Source organism: Lutra lutra, chromosome 14, assembly GCF_902655055.1.
Source record: "Lutra lutra chromosome 14, mLutLut1.2, whole genome shotgun sequence".
In the NCBI taxonomy this organism is placed as follows: Eukaryota; Metazoa; Chordata; class Mammalia; order Carnivora; family Mustelidae; genus Lutra; species Lutra lutra.
The window spans coordinates 54,209,233-54,227,594 of NC_062291.1; the positions used below are offsets into that span (position 1 = coordinate 54,209,233).

Below are 18,362 nucleotides of genomic sequence, written 5' to 3' on the forward strand. Positions count from 1 at the left end.
AGCTAACATCATATACAATGGTGAAAAACTGAGCTTTTCCTCTAAGATCAGGAATAAGACTAGAATGTCCACTTTTGCCTCTTTTATTCAATTAGTACTGGAAGTCCTAGACACAGCAACACTAATAATGAAATGACAGAAAGAGAAACAGTCCACAAATTCAATGTAAACCCATGAAAATACCAATAGTATTTTTCACAGAACCAGAACAAATAATATTAAAATTCGTATGGAACCACAAAAGACCCAAAACAGCCAAAGCAATCTTGAGAAAGAAAAAGCTGGTGGTATCACAATTCCAGATCTCAAGATATACTACAAAGTTGTAACAATCAAAACAGTATAGTACTGGCACAATAACAGACACACAGATCAGTGGGGCAGAAGAGAGAGCCCAGAAGTAAACCTATGCTTACTTAAAATGGTCAATTAATCTACGACAAAGGAGGCAAGAATATACAACAGGGAAAACACAGTCTCTTCAACAAATGGTGTTGGGAAAACTGGACAGCTACATGCAAAAGAATGAAAGTGAACCACTGTCTTACACCACACACAAAAATAAACTCAAAATGAGTTAAAAACCTAAATGTGTAACCTGAAACCATGAAACTCCTAGAAGAAAATATAGGGAATAATCTCATGAACATTGGCCTTAGAAATGTTTTTCTAGCTATGTCTCCTCAACCAAAGGCAATAAAAGCAAAAATAAACTATCAGAACTACCCCGAAATAAAAACCTTTGCAGAGCAAAGGAAACTATAAATAAAATATAAGGCAACCTATTGAAGAGCAGATATTCACAGATGATATGTCCAATAAAGAGTTAATATACAAAATATAGGGATGCCTGGGTAGCTCAGTCGATTAAGCCCTTGCCTCTGGTTCAGGTCATTATCCCAGGGTCCTGGAATGGAGTCCCACATTGGGCTCCTTGCTCAGTGGGGAGCCTACTTCTCCTGGCTGCCACTCCCCTTGCTTGTGCTCTCTCTCTGACAAATAAACAAACAAAAATTTAAAATATATATATATATATATATATACACAAAATATGAAGTTATACAACTCAACACCAAAAAACCAAATACACAATTTAAAGATGGGCAGAGAACTAAACAGACATTTTTCCAAAGGTGACATAACAGATGAAAAGAGTCTCAACATTACTAACCAGCAAAGAAATGAAAATCAAAAACCACAATTAGGGGGTGCCTCAGTGGCTCAGTCGGTAAGTATCTGCCTTTGGCTCAGGTCATGATCCCAGAGTACTGGGATCGAGCCCTGCATCAGGCTCCCTGTTCAACGGAGAGTCTGCTTTTCCCTCTTGTGCATGTTCTCTCTCTCTCTCTCTCAAATAAATAAATAATCTTTAAAAAAAATCCACAATGAGGGGTGCCTGGGGGGCACAGTCAGTTAAGCATCTGGCTTTTGATTTCAGCTCATGTCATGATCAACCCCCACATTGACTATGTGCTCAGCAGGGAGTCTGCTGGAGATTCTCTCTCTTCCTCTGCCCCTTTCCCTGCTGTCTCTCCTTCTCTCTAAAATAAAAAAAGAAAGGGGAGGGGGACCTGGGTGGCTCAGTCGTTAAGCATCTTCCTTCAGCTCAGGTCATGATCTCAGGGTCCTGGGATCAAGCCCTGCATCTGGCTGCCTACTCAGTGGTAAGTCTGCTTCTCCCTCTCCCACTCCCTCCTTGTGTTCCCTCTCTCGCTGTCTCTCTCTCTGTCAAATAAATAAATAAAATCTTAAGTTAAATTAAATTTTAAAAAACCCACAATGTGGGTGCCTGGGTGTCTCAGTGGATTAAAGCCTCTGCCTTCGGCTCAGGTCATGATCCCGGGATCCTGGAATCGAGTACCACATCAGGCTCTCTGCTCAGCGGGGAGCCTGCTTCCCTCTCTCTCTCTGCCTGCCTCTCTGCCTAATGGTGATCTGTCTCTCTGTCAAATAAATAAAAATCTTTAGAAAAAATAAAAATAAAAATAAATAAAATAAAAAACCCACAGTGGGACAGCACCTCACATCTGTCAGAATGTCTAAAATCAAAAAGAATTAAGTGTTCAAAAAAATGAATTAAGTGTTGGTGAGGATGTAGAGAAAAAGGAACCCTCATGCACTGTTGTTAGGAATGCAAATCGGTGCAGCCACTGTGGAAAAGAGTATGTAAGTTTCCTCAAAAAATTAAAAATAGAAATACCGGGGCGCCTGGGTGGCTCAGTGGGTTAAGCCTCTGCCTTCAGCTCAGGTCATGATCCCAGAGTCCTGGGATTGAGCCCCGCATCAGGCTCTCTGCTCAGCAGGGAGCCTGCTTCCTCCTCTCTTTCTGCCTGCCTCTCTGCCTACTTGCGATCGCTTGCGATCGCTGTCAAATAAATAAATAAATAAATCTTAAAAAAAAAATAGAAATACCATATGATTCAGTAATTCCAGTACTGGTTAGTTACCCAAAGAGAATAATAAAAAGATATACACACATACACACCCCACACCAAAAAAGATATAAATACTCCCATGTTCACTGCAGCATTATTTACAATAGCCAAGTTATGGAAACAATCAAAATGTCCACCAATAGATGAATGGATAAAAGATGATGTGTGTATATATATGTGGAATTTAATGAAATATTACTCAACCATAAAAAAGAATGAGATTTTTGCCATTTGCAACAACAAGGATAGACCCTGAAGGTATTATGCTAAGTGAAAATAAGTCAGAGAAAAACAAATATCATATGATTTCATTTATATGTGGTATCTAAAAACAAACAGCCAGCAGAAACAGACCCATAAATACAGAGAACTGATGATTGCCAGAGGGAAGGCATGTCAGGTGATGGGCAAAATGGGTGAAGGAGAGTGGGGGAAACAGACTTCCAGCTATGGAATGAACAAGTCACAGAGATGAAAGGGAAGATAGTCAATGGTATAGCATTGTGTCGTACAGTGACAGACAGTAGCTACACTATGGTTAGCAGAGTGTAAGGTATAGACTTGTCCAATCACTGTGTTGTAAAACTAAAACTAATGTAACATTGTGGGTCAACTATACCTAAAAAAATAGATGTGAATAATAAAATGTTAAATTATAACATTATACTCTAGCATACTATTATACTCTTTCAAAGTCTATAAAAATATACATAATAAATTTTAAAACTTCACCTCAAATATTTAAAAAATGTAGAATATACAGCAAATGACTCTTACAGGACAAGTTTTCACTTATGTGAAATGCTTTATTTCTTTATAATGCTAGGAGTAAGCTACTGCTTTACTCCAGAGTTTACTAAATCTAAAGCTCTTCAATTCTATAAAATTAACTATCAGGATTTTATTTATCTTTTTTAAAGATTTTATTTATTTATTTTTCAGAGAGAGAGAGGGAGAGAGAACGAGCACAGGCAGACAGAATGGCAGGCAGAGGCAGAGGGAGAAGCAGGCTCCCTGACGAGCAAGGAGCCCAATGTGGGACTCGATCCCAGGACGCTGGGATCATGACCTGAGCCAAAGGCAGCTGCTTAACCAACTGAGCCACCCAGGCATCCCACTATCAGGATTTTTTTTTTTTTAAGATTTTATTTATTTATTTGACAGAGAGAAATCACAAGTAGGCAGAGAGGCAGGCAGAGAGAGAGAGGAGGAAGCAGGCTTCCTGCTGAGCAGAAAGCCCGATGCGGGGCTCGAACCCAGGACCTGGGATCATGACCTGAGCCGAAGGCAGCGGCTTAACCCACTGAGCCACCCAGACGCCCCTGGATTTTTTTTTTTTTTTAAGATTTTATTTATTTATTTGTCAGAGAGAGAGAGGGAGAGAGAACGAGCACAGGCAGACAGAATGGCAGGCAGAGGCAGAGGGAGAAGCAGGGTCCCTGATGAGCAAGGAGCCCGATGTGGGACTCGATCCCAGGACGCTGGGATCATGACCTGAGCCGAAGGCAGCTGCTTAACCAACTGAGCCACCCAGGCGTCCCCCACTATCAGGATTTTAAATGCACTCAATTCCATGTTACTTTAAAACAAATAAACATTTGCTTTACTTATCTGATCATCTGTCTTCCCCACTAGAAGGATGGGGATTTTTGTCTCTTGTTTTTTCTTATATCCACAGCACTTAAATTAATGCTGACACATACTAGTTGAACAGTAATTTTTACTTTTGATTTATAATTCATGTAAAAGTAGACCTTGGGATGCCTAGGTGGCTCAGTCAGTTAGGAGTCTGCCTTTGGCTCAGGTCATGATCCCAGGGTCCTGGGATCAAGTCCCACATTGGGATCTCTGCCCAGTGGGGAATCTACTTCTCCCTCTGCTGATCTCTCTCTGTCAAATAAATAAAATCTTTAAAAAAAAAAATCCATTTCTAATTAAACACAAATAAAATGAAAACTTTGCTAAGTGAATAGTAATAAAAGTAATCACAGTGGGATTTCCAAAATGTTAAATAAAAACAATTTTCTGTGAAAACAAAAACAAGACTAGAATCCAGTGGAAGTAAGCCTTTGTAATGTAGAGCTCTTTTCTACCACACTGTCCCTTCCTTTATGTCTGATCCCTTTTCAAACTGCCTTAGCTCCTATGAATAACTCAGAAACACAAGAAATCTTTAAAACACACTCCTACCCCTAATATCCTTATAATAGGAACAGACACACAATACTACTTACTAGCTACACTGACAAATTGTGAACAAAAACTAAATCGAGTTTATGACTAGGGCTCTCACTACTTCCAGGAGTCCATGTCTCTGGACAAATTCATCCAACAAACACTAAACTCTTACTATGTGCCAGACACTGTGCTAGGTGCCAGCAATACCACTATATGGGACCCTTCCTTCTTCAGAGGTTCTGGCTACAAATAGAACTCTAGAGATCCTAAAATAGCCTGTAGAGTTAGGCAAAGAATCATCATGTTAAATGAACTGGAACCCATTCTCCATACTAGACCCTGGGAGCATTCCTTAAAAATCCAACCTTTCTTTTGATGGCTGCATAGTATTCCATTTGTGACGACGTGGATGGAACTAGAGGGTATCATGCTTAGCGAAATAAGTCAATCGGAGAAAGACAACTATCACATGATCTCCCTGATATGAGGGAGAGGAGATGCAACATGGGGGGTTAAAGGGGTAGGAGAAGAGTAAATGATACAAGATGGGATTGGGAGGGAGACAAACCATAAGTGACTCTTAATCTCACAAAACAAACTGAGGGTTGATGGGGGGAGGGGGGTTGGGAGAGGGGGGGTGGGATTATGGACATTGGGGAGGGTATGTGCTATGGTGAGTGCTGCGAAGTGTGTAAACTTGGTGATTCACAGACCTGTACCCCTGGGGATAAAAATATATGTTTATAAAGAATAAAATTTAAAAAAAAAAAATCCAACCTTTTTTTTTTTTTTTTCAGCTGCTGGTATTAACAGCATAGAGAAAAATGTGAGAACTTAGAGCTAGAAGGGTCCCTTCTTCAAATGAGGAAACTGAGGTCCAGAGTTTTAAGGATCACTTACCTTTTTTAAACTCTTTATAAGCAACTGCCCTTTTAAATCAATACCTATATTACCTATAATCAATACCTATAAGATATAAGAGGGTAACATTGGAAGAATAAAGATTTATTTAAGAAATAAATAAATAAATATTTATTTAAGAAATAAATCTTTATTCTTCCAATGTTACCCTCTTCACCTATATCTTCACACCCACTTTTTCCAGGCCTTCCCTTCAGAATTATTCTCCTCCACTAGCTTCTTCCCCTTAGCCACCAGTACTAAGGTGGCTTCCATGCTTCTGCTCAACCCTGCTCTTTCCAGCTACTATCTATTTTCTCCAACTTAATACCAACATTTTTTTCAAAGTCACTCTCTAGGGCCCCATGAAACTTGGCTTCTATTCCTTCCCCTTTATTTGCAGGTTACCAATGAAATGGTCTCTGGTCTTTCCCAAGGCCCCAGTCTGCTTAAAACCTCTCTGGCTGGGGGCACCTAGGTGTCTCAGTAGTTGGGCATCTGCCTTCGGCTCATGATCTCCAGGTTCTGGAATCAAGCCCCAAGTCGGGCTCCTTGCCCAGTGGGGAGTCTGCTTCTCCTTCTCCTCCTCCTCCCCATCCCACCACTGTCCAGCTCCTGCTTCTATTTCTCTCTCTAATCTTTTTTTCTTAAGATTTTATTTATGAGAGAGAGGGAGTACAAGCAGGGGGAGCAGCAAGCAGAGGGACAAGGAAGCTCCCCACTGAGCAAGGAGGACCCTGGGATCATGACCTGAGCCAAAGGCAGACACTCAACTGACTGAGCCACCCAGGCACCCCATAAATAAATAAAATCTTAAAAACAAAACAAAACAAATCTCTTTGGCTGGACACTTCTAATCATTCTGCTTTTGATATTATCTTCTGCCTCTCTAACCCCCAATGTCGCCAAGTCTGTTTCCTCATCCTTAAATGCCAGCATTCCTCAGGGTGTAACTTGGGCCCTCTGTATCTCTACACAGGTATTTCCCAGATACCAATCCATCTCAGTGTCTTTGACTATCATCTCTACACACAACTATCTGATGTAGGAAATCAGCTCAGACCTTTTTGTCAAGGTCCAGCCGTATTTCAAATGCTTCAAACCTTCCATTAACTACTCAGCAATAGCTCCAGATTCACTATTACCAACTCACCATATACCACGTCTATCCCTTCCAAAGCCTCCTTGTTCTGACTTCCCCATCTTCACTACAGATGCCAAGCTATCTCTAAGGAGGTAAAAAAATACAAAGTTCTTGAGTGGGCCTATTTGGATTCACTTCTGGCTAAGTCACTCACTAGTGTATCCCTGAGCAAGCTGACCTCTTTGAGCCTCATTCTCCTTATCTGAAAAGAAGAAAAGAACCACAATACCTCTCTCAGAGGTAAAAACATAGGGGAAGCTCCAAATATAAGGCAAAACATACAACAGGCATTCAATAAATGTGAGCTACTACATCTTTTATGGTTCACATTAACAGCAACACCAAGAGTCTCACATCTGAGTCTAGTTAGCCTTCACTGCAGCTTAGCCTTGTTCTAGGCTCTGGACCCATTTCCCATCCTTAAACAGTGGAAATTTTAGACACTCCTGTTCAAGACTCATCAACCAGGTTCTGAACTTTAAACTAAATTCTTTCCTTAACTACAATCTGCAAGCTGGATCACCATTTTGGTTCTGAGTATTTAAGGACTGCTCAGTCTTGTCCACTGCCCTGAGGAACCCTGGGTCACCTACCTTCCTGATGGTTAACAGCTAACTACAAGATAGTTTAACAGTGCCTATAAGACTGCCCCACCACTGCACCTGACCAACCTGTTCTTGGTATGACTTTAGAACACCAGCCCCCCACCTGCCAAGACCAACATCTCACGTAACTGGACTTCTTCCATCTGCCTGGAGGTCAATCTCCCCACAAGAGCCTTCCCTACCCTGGTGGCCCTCCTAGTCACGTCTCATCTCAGCACTCATCTGAAAGTCACTCAGGACCAAGACCTTAGGCCTCTTGGATTCTTCCATCTCCCCCCATATGCAATCAAAGCTGCTGAAATCTTCCACACACACCCTCTGCAGACACTCTTCTTGTTATATATACTTCTTCTTTATCCTTTGTCTCTGCCTGCATTTTTTTTTTTTAAGATTTTATCCATTCATTTGACAGACAGAGATCACAAGTAGGCAGAGAGGCAGGCAGAGAGAGAGAGAAGAGGAAGCAGGCTCCCCGCTGCCCAGAGAGCCCAATGCGGGGCTCGATCCCAGGACCCTGGGATCATGACCTGAGTCGAAGGCAGAGGCTTTAACCCACTGAGCCACCCAGGCGCCCCTCTGCCTGCATTTTAACTGTGCTTCCGAAAAACAGCTAGATTTATCATAAGAAAAACACAGTTTTCATATGTGACTGTACTGCTCAAAAGGCATCAGAGATTCTCTACTTCCTATAGGTTAAAATCTACTGTCCCTTGATTATATTGCAAATTTTCCTACTTCTGAGCTTTTGCTAACACTATTCCTTCTAAAATATCCTCTCTTCTCCTTCTCTGTTCATCCAAATTTTTTATTTCCTTCAAAGACATTTGCTCAAACCCTATGCTCTCTGTGAAGCCCTCCCTATCAATCAATGGTAGAAGTGCAAATAATCTAAGACTGAGTCAAGTAAATAGACCAGTGTGACTAGAATGGGGTGAGAGTGATTATTTTGGAATCAAGATCAGAGAGGTGATGTAAGGCCAGGTCCCACGGGGCCTTCCTGGCTATTATAAGGATTTTGTCTTTAAATATGAGCAAAATAGGGATCAACCACAAGGTTTTAAGCATTCACTAGCAAAGATATAGGATTTGGATTTCAAAAAGATCATGCTACCTATGGTGACAAAAGAAAGCTACACAGACAGAGGCAAGTGCAGAAGCAAGGAAACTGATTAAGAGGCTATTACAGTATTTTGGTAAAAGAGTGTGATTAGAACCAGGGTGGTGGCAGGCAGAAGCGGTCCAAATCTGAATGCATATGCTGACTGATGAAGGATATGAAAACAAAAAAGGAGTTAAGGATGACTCCAAGTTTTTAACCTAAACTAGTGTAAGAATAGAGATGTTAATCACTGAGATGGGGGAGAAGATGGTGGGAGGAGCAGGTTTTGAACATGGTAAGTTTAAGATATATATTGGTCATCCAAAGGAAATGATAAGTAGGAAGTTTATTACCCAAATCTGAAATTCAGGGGAGAGAGGTACATTTGGGAACTATTGGAATACGGATCAGGTGGGTTTCACAAAACATTAGTGATGATAATTGCTCTGTAATTGCTCTGTCTCAAATGATAGCCATGAGCTACATGTGACTTGAAATGCAGTTAGGGTGACTGAAAAACTGAATTTTTAATTTTCATTAATTTACATTTAAAGTACCTGTGCCTCATGGCTACAGAATGGACAAAGCATATATAAATAATATTTAAAGCAATGTGATTGAATGAGAACTCTACTTGAGTGTAGGCAGAGAAGGTGTCCTAAGAGTGGGTACTGGGGGATGCCAACAACATGGATTATTTGCGATAGGAGAAAAAAAAAAAAAGTGCAACGATCCAAATCTCCATCAACAACAGAACAGAAAAATAATTACTGGCATATTCACATAAGACTGCCATTCAGCAGTGAACGCACATATCTATGTGAGTTCCAAAACAAGGCTAAGAGAAAAAAAAAGTAACTCAGAGAAGAAAATTTCCATGAAGATCAAAGGCAGAAAAAACTAAAAAGTACACTGTTTAAGAATATATTCACTTCTATTTTTGCTCCTTTTTGCCACCATCCTGGTGTGTGTGGCTGACCGTTCCTCACCATGTCTTCTCACAAGACTTTCAGAATCAAGCGATTTCTGGCCAAGAAACAAAAGCAGAATCATCCCATTTCCCCAGAGGATTCAGATGAAAACTGGTAATAAAATCAGGTACACCGCCAAGAAGAGGCAGTGGAGAAGAACCAAGTTGGATCCATAAGGTATCACACATCATGAGACGACACATGTAATTGGCACACATATTTAAGGGGGATGAAAGTCATGTGTTCCTATCCTATTACTTCTGTAAACATCCTTCCTACCTGGCCAACAGACATGTTTTATCAGGGAAATTATTTTTCTGTCACTACACCTCTATACCAGGAGGTTGGTTAAGTAATAAATATAAGAACTTTCAGCTGGGACGGGGTGGGGTACTTAATCACTTCCTCAAGAAACAAGAAAAATCTCAAACACACAAGCTAATCTTACACCTAAAGACCTAAAGGAGCTGGAAAAAGAACAGCAAATAAAGCCTAAATCCAGCAGCAGAAGCGAATAATAAAGATGAGAGCAAAAATCAACGACATAGAAATCATAAATGCAGTAAAACAGATCAATATAACTAGGAACCGGTTCTTTGAAAGTATTAATAAGATTGATAAATCCCGGGACGCCTGGGTGGCTCAGTTGGTTAAGCAGCTGCCTTCGACTCAGGTCATGATCCCAGTGTCCTGGGATCGAGTCCCACATCGGGCTCCTTGCTCAGCAGGGAACCTGCTTCTCCCTCTGCCCCTGCCTGTCTCTCTGTCTGCCTGTGCTTGCTCGCTCTCTCTCCCTCTGTCCCTGACAAATAAATAAATAAAATCTTAAAAAAAAAAAAAAAAAGATTGATAAATCCCTAGCCAGACTTAGAAAAAGAAAAGAGAAAGGACCCAGACAAATAAAATCATGAATGAAAAAGGAGACATCACAACTAACACCAAAGAAATAAAATTATATGAGATTATTGTGAACAAGCATATGCCAACAAATTAGGTAGTCTGGAAGAAATGCATAAATTCCTAGGAATATATCAATGATCAAAACTGAAACAGGAAAAAATAGAAAACCTGAACAGACCCATAACCAGCAAAGAAATTGAAACAGTAATCAAAAATCTCCCAACAAACAAAAGTCCAGGGTCAGATGGTTTCCCAGGGGAATTCTACTAAACATTTAAAGAAGAATTAACAACTATTCTTCTGAAACTGTTCCCAAAAATAGCAATGGAAGGGAAATTTCCAAGCTCATTCTATGAAGCCAGCATCACCTTGATCCCAAACCAGACAAAGACCCCACTAAAAAGGAGAATTACAGACCAATATCCCTGTTGAATATGGATGCAAAAATTCTCACCAAGATATCAGCTAATAGGATCCAACAGTACATTAAAGAATTATTCACCACAAGCAAGTGGGATTTATTCCTGGGCTGCAGGGGTGGTTCAACATCTGCAAATCAATCAGTGTGTTACACCACATTAATAAAAGAAAGGACAAGAACTATATGATCCTCTCAAAGACGCAGAAAAAAGCATATGACAAAATACAGCATCCTTTTTTTTTAATATTTTATTTATTTGACAGAGAGAGGGAGATCACAAGTAGGCAGAGTGAGAGGGGAAAGCAGGCTCCCTGCTGAGCACAAAGCCCGCCGTGGGGCTCGATCCAAGGACCCTGAGATCATGACCTAAGCCGAAGGCAGAGGCTTAACCCACTGAGCCACCCAGGTGCCACCTACAGCGTCCTTTCTTGATAAGAACTCTTTGCCATGCAGGGATAGAGGAAACGGACCTCAATATCATAAAAGCCATATATGAAAGACCCACAGCGAGTATCATCCTCAATGAGGAGAAACAAAGCTTTCCCCAAAAGTCAGGAACATGACAAGGATGCCCACTCTCACTACTGTTGTTCATCATGGTACTGGAAGTCCTAGCCTTCATAACCAGACAACAAAAAAAATAAAAGGCATCCAAATTGGCAAAGAAGTCAAACTTTCACTATTTGTAGACAACATGATACTCTACATAGAAAACCTGAAAGACTCCACCAAAAAATTGCTAGAACTGATACAGGAATTCAGCAAAGTCTCAGGATATAAAATCAATGCACAGAAGTCAGCTGCATTTCTATACACTAACACTGAAGCAGAAAAGAAATCAAGGAATCAATCCCATTTACAATTACACCAAAAACTATAAGATACCTAGGAATAAATCTAACCAAAGAAGGATCTATACCCTGAAAACTATAGAACACTTATCAAAGAAATGGAGGAAGACACAAAGAAATGGAAAAACATTCCATACTCATAGATTGGAAGAAGAAATATTGCTAAAATGTCTATGCTACCCAAAGCAATCTACATATTCAATGCAATCCCTATCAAAATACTATCCGCATTCTTCACAGAACTGGAACAAACAATCCTAATAATTTGTATGGAACCATAAAAGATACCAAATAGCGACCAAAAAAACCCAAAGCTGGAGGCATCACAATTCCAGGGTTCAAGCTGTATTACAAAGCTGTAATCAACAAGACAGTAGGGTATTGGCACAAAACAGACACATAGGTCAATGCAACAGAATAGAAAATCCAGAAATGGACGTCAACTCTATAGTCAACTAATCTTTGACAAAGCAGGAAAGAATATCCAGTGGAGAAAAGACACTTTCTTCAACAAATAGTGCTGGGAATACTGAACAGCAACATGTAAAAGAATGAAGCTGTACCACTTTCTTAAACCATACACAAAAATAAATTCAAAATGGATGAAAGACCTAAACATGAGACAGGAAACCATAAAAATCCTGGAGGAGAACACAGGCAGCAACCTCTCTGACCTTGGATGCAGCAACTTCTTTCTAGACATGTCTCCAAAGGCAAGGGAAACAAAAATAAAAATGAACTATTGGGACCTCATCAGGATAAAAAGCTTCGGCACAGCAAAGGAAACAGTTAACAAAACTAAAAGGCAACCTATGAAATGGGAGAAGGTATTTGCAAATGACTTATCAGATAAAGGGTTAGCATTCAGAATCTATAAAGAACTTATCAAACTCAACACCCAAAAAGCAAAAATCCAGTCAAGAAATGGGAAGAAGACATAAGCAGATATTTCTCCAAAGACGACATACAAATGGCCAACAGATAGATGGAAATATGCTCAACATCACTCACCATCAAGGAAATACAAATCAAAACCAAATTAAGTAAGTACCACCTCACAGCTGTCAGAAAGGCTAAAATCAACAAGGCAGGAAACGACAGGTGTTGGTGAGAAAGGGGAGAGAAAGGGGAACCCTCTCACACTATTGGTGGGAATGCAAACTGGTGCAGCCATTGTGGAAAACAGTATGGCGGCTCCTCAAAGTTAAAAATAGAGGGACGCCTGGGTGGCTCAGTGGGTTAAGCCTCTGCCTTCGGCTCAGGTCATGATCTCAGGGTCCTGGGATCAAGTCCCACATCGGGCTCTCTGCTCGGTGGGGAGCCTGCTTCTCCCTCTCTATCTGCCTGCCTCTGTATACTTGTGATCTCTGTCAAATAAATAATTTAAATCTTAAAAAAAAAAAAAAGAAAAACTACCCTACAATCCAACAATTGCACTACTAGTTATCCATCCAAAGAATACAAACATACTGATTCCAAGGGACATATGCACCCCCAATGTTTATAGCAATGTCCACAATAGCCAAAATATGGAGAGAGCCCAGATGTCCATCGACAGAAGAATGGATATAGAAGATGTGGCATATTTATACAATGGAAAATTACTCAGCTATCAAAAAGAGTGAAATCTTGCCATGCAAAGACATGGATAGAACTAGTGGGTATTATGCTAAGCAAAATAAGTCAATAAGAGAAAGACAAATATCATAGGATTTTACTCATATGTGCAATTTAATAAATAAAACAGATGAACATAAGGAAAGGGAAGGAAAAATAAAATAAGATGGAAACAGAGAGGGAAGCAAATCATAAGAGACTCTTAACTCTAAGAAACAAACTGAGAGTTACTAGAGGGGAGGTGGGTTGGAGGATGGGGTAACTGGGTGATGAGCAATAAGGAGGGCACCTGAGGTAATGAGCACTGGTGTTATATGCAACTGATGAATCACTAAATCCTACCCCTGATACTAATAATACAGTATATGCTAACTTAATTGAATTTAAATTAAAAATTTAAAAATAAAAACACTTTCACTTTCATGAAAGAAAAAAATATACTCAGATTGATAAAGTATAAAGAACATCAAGGGAATTATTATCCAAATACAGGATAACACCACCTCTCCAGAAGAGGGAGAAGGTTGCAATTAGGGAGGTGAACACAGAGAGCTTCAAAGTTACTGGAAATGTTCTATTTCCTGGGCACCTGGGTGGCTCAGTTGGTTAAGGGTCTGAATTTTGACCTCAATTCAGGTCTTGATCTCAGGGTTGTGAGATCAAGCGCCCTACTTAAAAATAAAAAATTTAAAAAATAATAATAAAAAGTTTATTTCTTAAACTAGGTGTTTGCTATTCTTCTTTATCCTATATACTCTGCCATGTATGATATTAAGAGTAAAAAAAAAATAAGAGGGGCCATCGGGGTGGCTCAGTCGGTTAAGCATCTGCCATCAGCTCAGGTCATGATCCCAGGGTCCTGGGATCAAGGCCTGCACTCGGCTCTCTGGGAGCCTGCTTCTGCTTCTCCCTCTCCCCCTGCTTCTGCTCTCTCTCTGTCAAATAAATAAATAAAACCTTTAAAAATATATATATATGACGTAGTATACGGTTAAATGTCAAATGGATGTTTCAAAATCTCAAATAAATCTTTAAGTTTAGAAAAAGAAAATACAGGGGCGCCTGGGTGGCTCAGTGGGTTAAAACCTCTGCCTTCGGGGGCGCCTGGGTGGCTCAGTGGGTTAAGCCACTGCCTTCGGCTCAGGTCATGATCCCAGGTCCTGGGTTCGAGCCCCGCATCGGGCTTTCTGCTCAGCAGGGAGCCTGCTTCCTCCTCTCTCTCTGCCTGCCTCTCTGCCTACTTGTGATTTCTCTCTGTCAAATAAATAAATAAAATCTTTAAAAAAAAAAAAAAAAAAAAACCTCTGCCTTCGGCTCAGGTCATGGTCCCAGGGTCCTGGGATCAAGCCCCGCATCGGGCTCTCTGCTCAGCAGGGAGCCTGCTTCCTCCTTTCTCTCTGTCTGCCTCTCTGCCTACTTGTGATCTCTATCTGTCAAATAAATAAAATCTTTAAAAAAAATTGGGGCGCCTGGGTGGCTCAGTGGGTTAAAGCCTCTGCCTTCGGCTCAGGTCATGATCCCAGGGTCCTGGGATCGAGCCCCACATCAGGCTCTCTGCTCAGCGGGGAGCCTGCTTCCTCCTCTCTCTCTCTCTCTCTCTCTCTCTCTCTGCCTGCCTCTCTGCCTACTTGTGATCTCTGTCTGTTAAATAAATAAAATCTTTAAAAAAAAAAAATCTTTAAAAAAAAAAAGAAAAAGAAAATACAACTGTATGACCTAAATAAGGTCTAAAAAAGAATGACAGATTTAGTCATTTAAAAGAAAAGACAGAGGGCATTTGAGAATTGGGAATGAACAGCTCATGTACAAGAGACCAGAAATTGACGGACCTGACTGAGAAGAGGAAAGTTAGATTGAAAAGTTAGGCTAGGGCCAGCTTATGAGATGCTTAAATGCTGGGTCAAGAAGTTTGGACCTGATCTTTAAATAGTGCAGAACCCAAGACAATGGCATGGGGAAAGTGGTATACTAGAATTAATCAGATGATAAGGATCAACTTGTAGGGAGACAGGAGCCTAGAAAAATCAGTTACAGCGATATATGTACCACTATATTTATTGCAGTATTGTTTCCAATAGCCAAGATACGGAAGCAACTCAAGTGTCCATCCACAGATGAATGGATAAAGAAGATTTATAAATGTATATACATACAATGGAATATTACTCAGCCATAAAAAAGAATGAAATCTTGCCATAAGCAATAATAGATGTATCTAGAGATTATAATGCTAAGTGAAATAAGCCAGCAAAAGGTAAATACCGGGGTGCCTGGCTGGCTCAGTGGGTTGAAGCCTCTGCCTTCAGCTCAGGTCATGATCTCAGGGTCCTGGGATCGAGCCCCACATCCGGCTCTCTGCTCAGCAGGGAGCCTACTGCCTCCACTCTCTCTCTCTGCCTGCCTCTCTGCCTACTTGTGATCTCTGTCTGTCAAATAAATAAATAAAATCTTTAAAAAAAAAAAAGGCAAATACCATATAGCTTCACTCATTCGTGGAATTTAAGAAAACAAATGAAGGAAAAAAAGAGACAACCAAAGAAACAGACTCTTAAATATAAAGAACTGGTGGTTGCCAGAGGGGAGGAGGGAGGAGAATGGGTGAAATAGGTGAAGGGGCTTAAAAGTACATTTATCACTATGAGCACTGAGCAATGTATAGAATTATTTAAGTCACTATAATGTACACTTGAAACTAATATAACACTATGTTAATTATACTAGAGTTAAAATATATGTACTTACAGAACTTATAGATGTGAGATGTCAGGGAAGATAATCATAGTCTAAACTAGGAGGATAATGGAAGATTAAGTTTACTCCAAAAAACTTCAGGATGAAAGACTCAAAAGAGTTTGGTCTTCAGAATAGGCAGCGAGAGAAAAAGAAATGCAAAGATTACTCCAATTTTGAAGCTAAACTGAGAAAATGATTAACAGCAATATTTGCAAAACTAGGGAAATCACAGAGAAAATTGGTTTTGAAAAAAGACCATTCATTAATTTATATAATAAATATGCCAGGCAGAGTGTGATACCTTCCCCTCAGGGAACAGCTTATGGGTCCCACCTTTTTTTTTTAAAAAACAGTTACACATTTTTAATAGACAAAGAGAAACTACATAGTTCTTTGCAGGAAATAAAAGCTTTTATAGCTTTTAATGCAACAACAATTTCTAAGTCCCACTTTTTAAAGAAAGAGTACTATAATAAAATACTGAGCTGCTTTTCAAAATAAACTGAAAGAGGCAACAATGCAAAAATGAGTCTGTTTAGTAAAAGATCCTGAGTAAAGGAGTGGAATCACTCTTTCACTGAAAGCTCCTTGAGGACAGAATTTATCACTGACTCTTTGCATCCGCCCACAGTGCTGAGCACACTGTAGTGAATGATCACTACAAAATAGATATTCAAATGATGGCTAAAGGAACAGAAAAGAGTGAGGGTTGACTCAAGAAAAACAAAGTAGGAATGCCCTACCCAAGCCTCCACCCAGCATACCTAGAGGATCTACCCCTGTCACCCTGGCTGAAAGGCAGCCTGGTTATCTGGGTACCTCTTTAGGAGATCTAAAATACCAATGGAAAAACAGAAAGGAAATCAATTCTTATGAAAACATACATTGAAATTCTGCTCCCCACACTCCTCCCTGGTAAGATTATCCCCAACCCTAACCTTAAAGGCAGCAAGGCAGAATGTAATTTTTACTTTGTATGGTTTGGGCTAATGCTAATTAAAGATACTCAAGGGCATTCTTTCCTTTTAGATCATTAAAAGATATTTTTCAGGTTAAAAGTAATTTAAAAAACTGGTGGCACTTGGCTGGCTCAGTAGAGCATGGGACTCTTGATCTCAGGGTCAGCAGTTCAAGCCCTACAGTGGGTGTAGAGCTTGCTTACATGCATACATACATACATACATACATAGTGCTTGTACCATTAAAAAAAGTAATTTAAAAACCTGGATCTTAATAGTTACTCCATTTGTCATACCACTGTTACCTATACCCAGAGAACAGAGAAATGCAAAAGAGAGCTGCCTGAAAAGTGAGAAGACTGATGCACGATGCACAGGTGTTCCAAGTAGTTGCCTGGGACTGGGCTATTACCTCTAGGTTCCCCCAACAATTCAGATAATTACACACAGCCCCAACTTATCCAATATAGCTAAACAGAGGACAATGAAGCTGATTTTTAAAAGAATAAATCTTATGAAAGTGCTTTAAGAACATCTCTTTCTCAAAAAGTTAGAACAGGAGTGAATGCCTCAACACTGGCCAAAGTAGTATTATAGTTAAGAGCTCAGGCTCTGGCTCCAGACAGACATGGGTTAAATCTCAACTCTCCCAGTAAACAGCCCTGTAACCACCACTGTTACTACATCTCCCTACTTTGGGATGACTGGGTGGCTCAGTCAGTTAAGTATCCGCCTTTCACTCAGGTCATGATCCCAGAGTCCTGGAATTGAATCCCACATCAGGCTGCCTGCAGCTCCCCCTGCTCACTCATGCTCTCTCTAATAAATAAAATCTTAAAAAAAAAAAAAAAAAAAATATATATATATATATACACACACACACACACACACACATACTTTGTACAGTAGTATTACCTTCCTTAAGATTTGACTATGGGGTAGCTTCGAATGGTAGCTTTCCTTCCTATAACTATACCCTGATCCCTTTGATTGGAACTGTATTTTCCCTAATAGCCTCAACCACTAATTTTTAATGTAGAGCTTTCTAGATGGTCAATCTCATTCATTATCTTTGAATCTTCTGAATTTCCTTCTTTGAGAACAACAGTATGTTGAAGCGCTAGCAGTTCAACAACCCATGCCCTGAACTTTATCAGTGGAAGTAAAGAGCAATGGGACAAAAGCAGAGAAAACTGGATCGTAGGTAGAACATACAAACCTCTCTGTTGTATAAAACTGGTGCTTTCTTTAAAATCCCAAATTCTGGGATGCCTGGGTGGCTCAGCTGATTAAGCAGCTGTCTTCAGCTCAGGTCATGATCCCAGAGTCCTGGGATCGAGCCCCACATCCAGCTCCCGGCTCAGCAGAGAGCCTACTTCTCCCTCTCCCTCTGCCTGCTGCTCTACCTACTTGGTGCTCTCTCTCCCTCTGTCAAATCAACAAAATCTTAAAAAGAAAAATCCCAAGTTCTGGGACACCTGACTAGCTCAGTTAGTAGAGCACTCGACTCTTGATATCAAGGCTGTGAGTCTGAGCCCCACAACGGGTG

General features: G+C 40.3%; 1 protein-coding gene and 1 pseudogene across 4 annotated transcripts in view; one reads left to right on the forward strand and one right to left on the reverse strand.

Moving 5' to 3' along the window:
• The window catches only part of IDE (insulin degrading enzyme), a 115,752-nt gene that overhangs the window by 95,209 nt on the left and 2,181 nt on the right, over positions 1-18,362 (reverse strand). The window contains exon 1 of one of the 4 annotated variants that reach the window (XM_047701961.1): positions 14,591-14,611. The exons of the other annotated variants lie outside the window; for them this stretch is intronic. The gene's annotated coding sequence lies outside the window, so the exon portion shown is untranslated. Of the gene's footprint in view, positions 1-14,590; positions 14,612-18,362 lie in introns of those variants that run through there. 4 annotated transcript variants of the gene reach the window in all.
• Positions 9,070-9,508, forward strand: LOC125085023 (60S ribosomal protein L39-like; annotated as a pseudogene).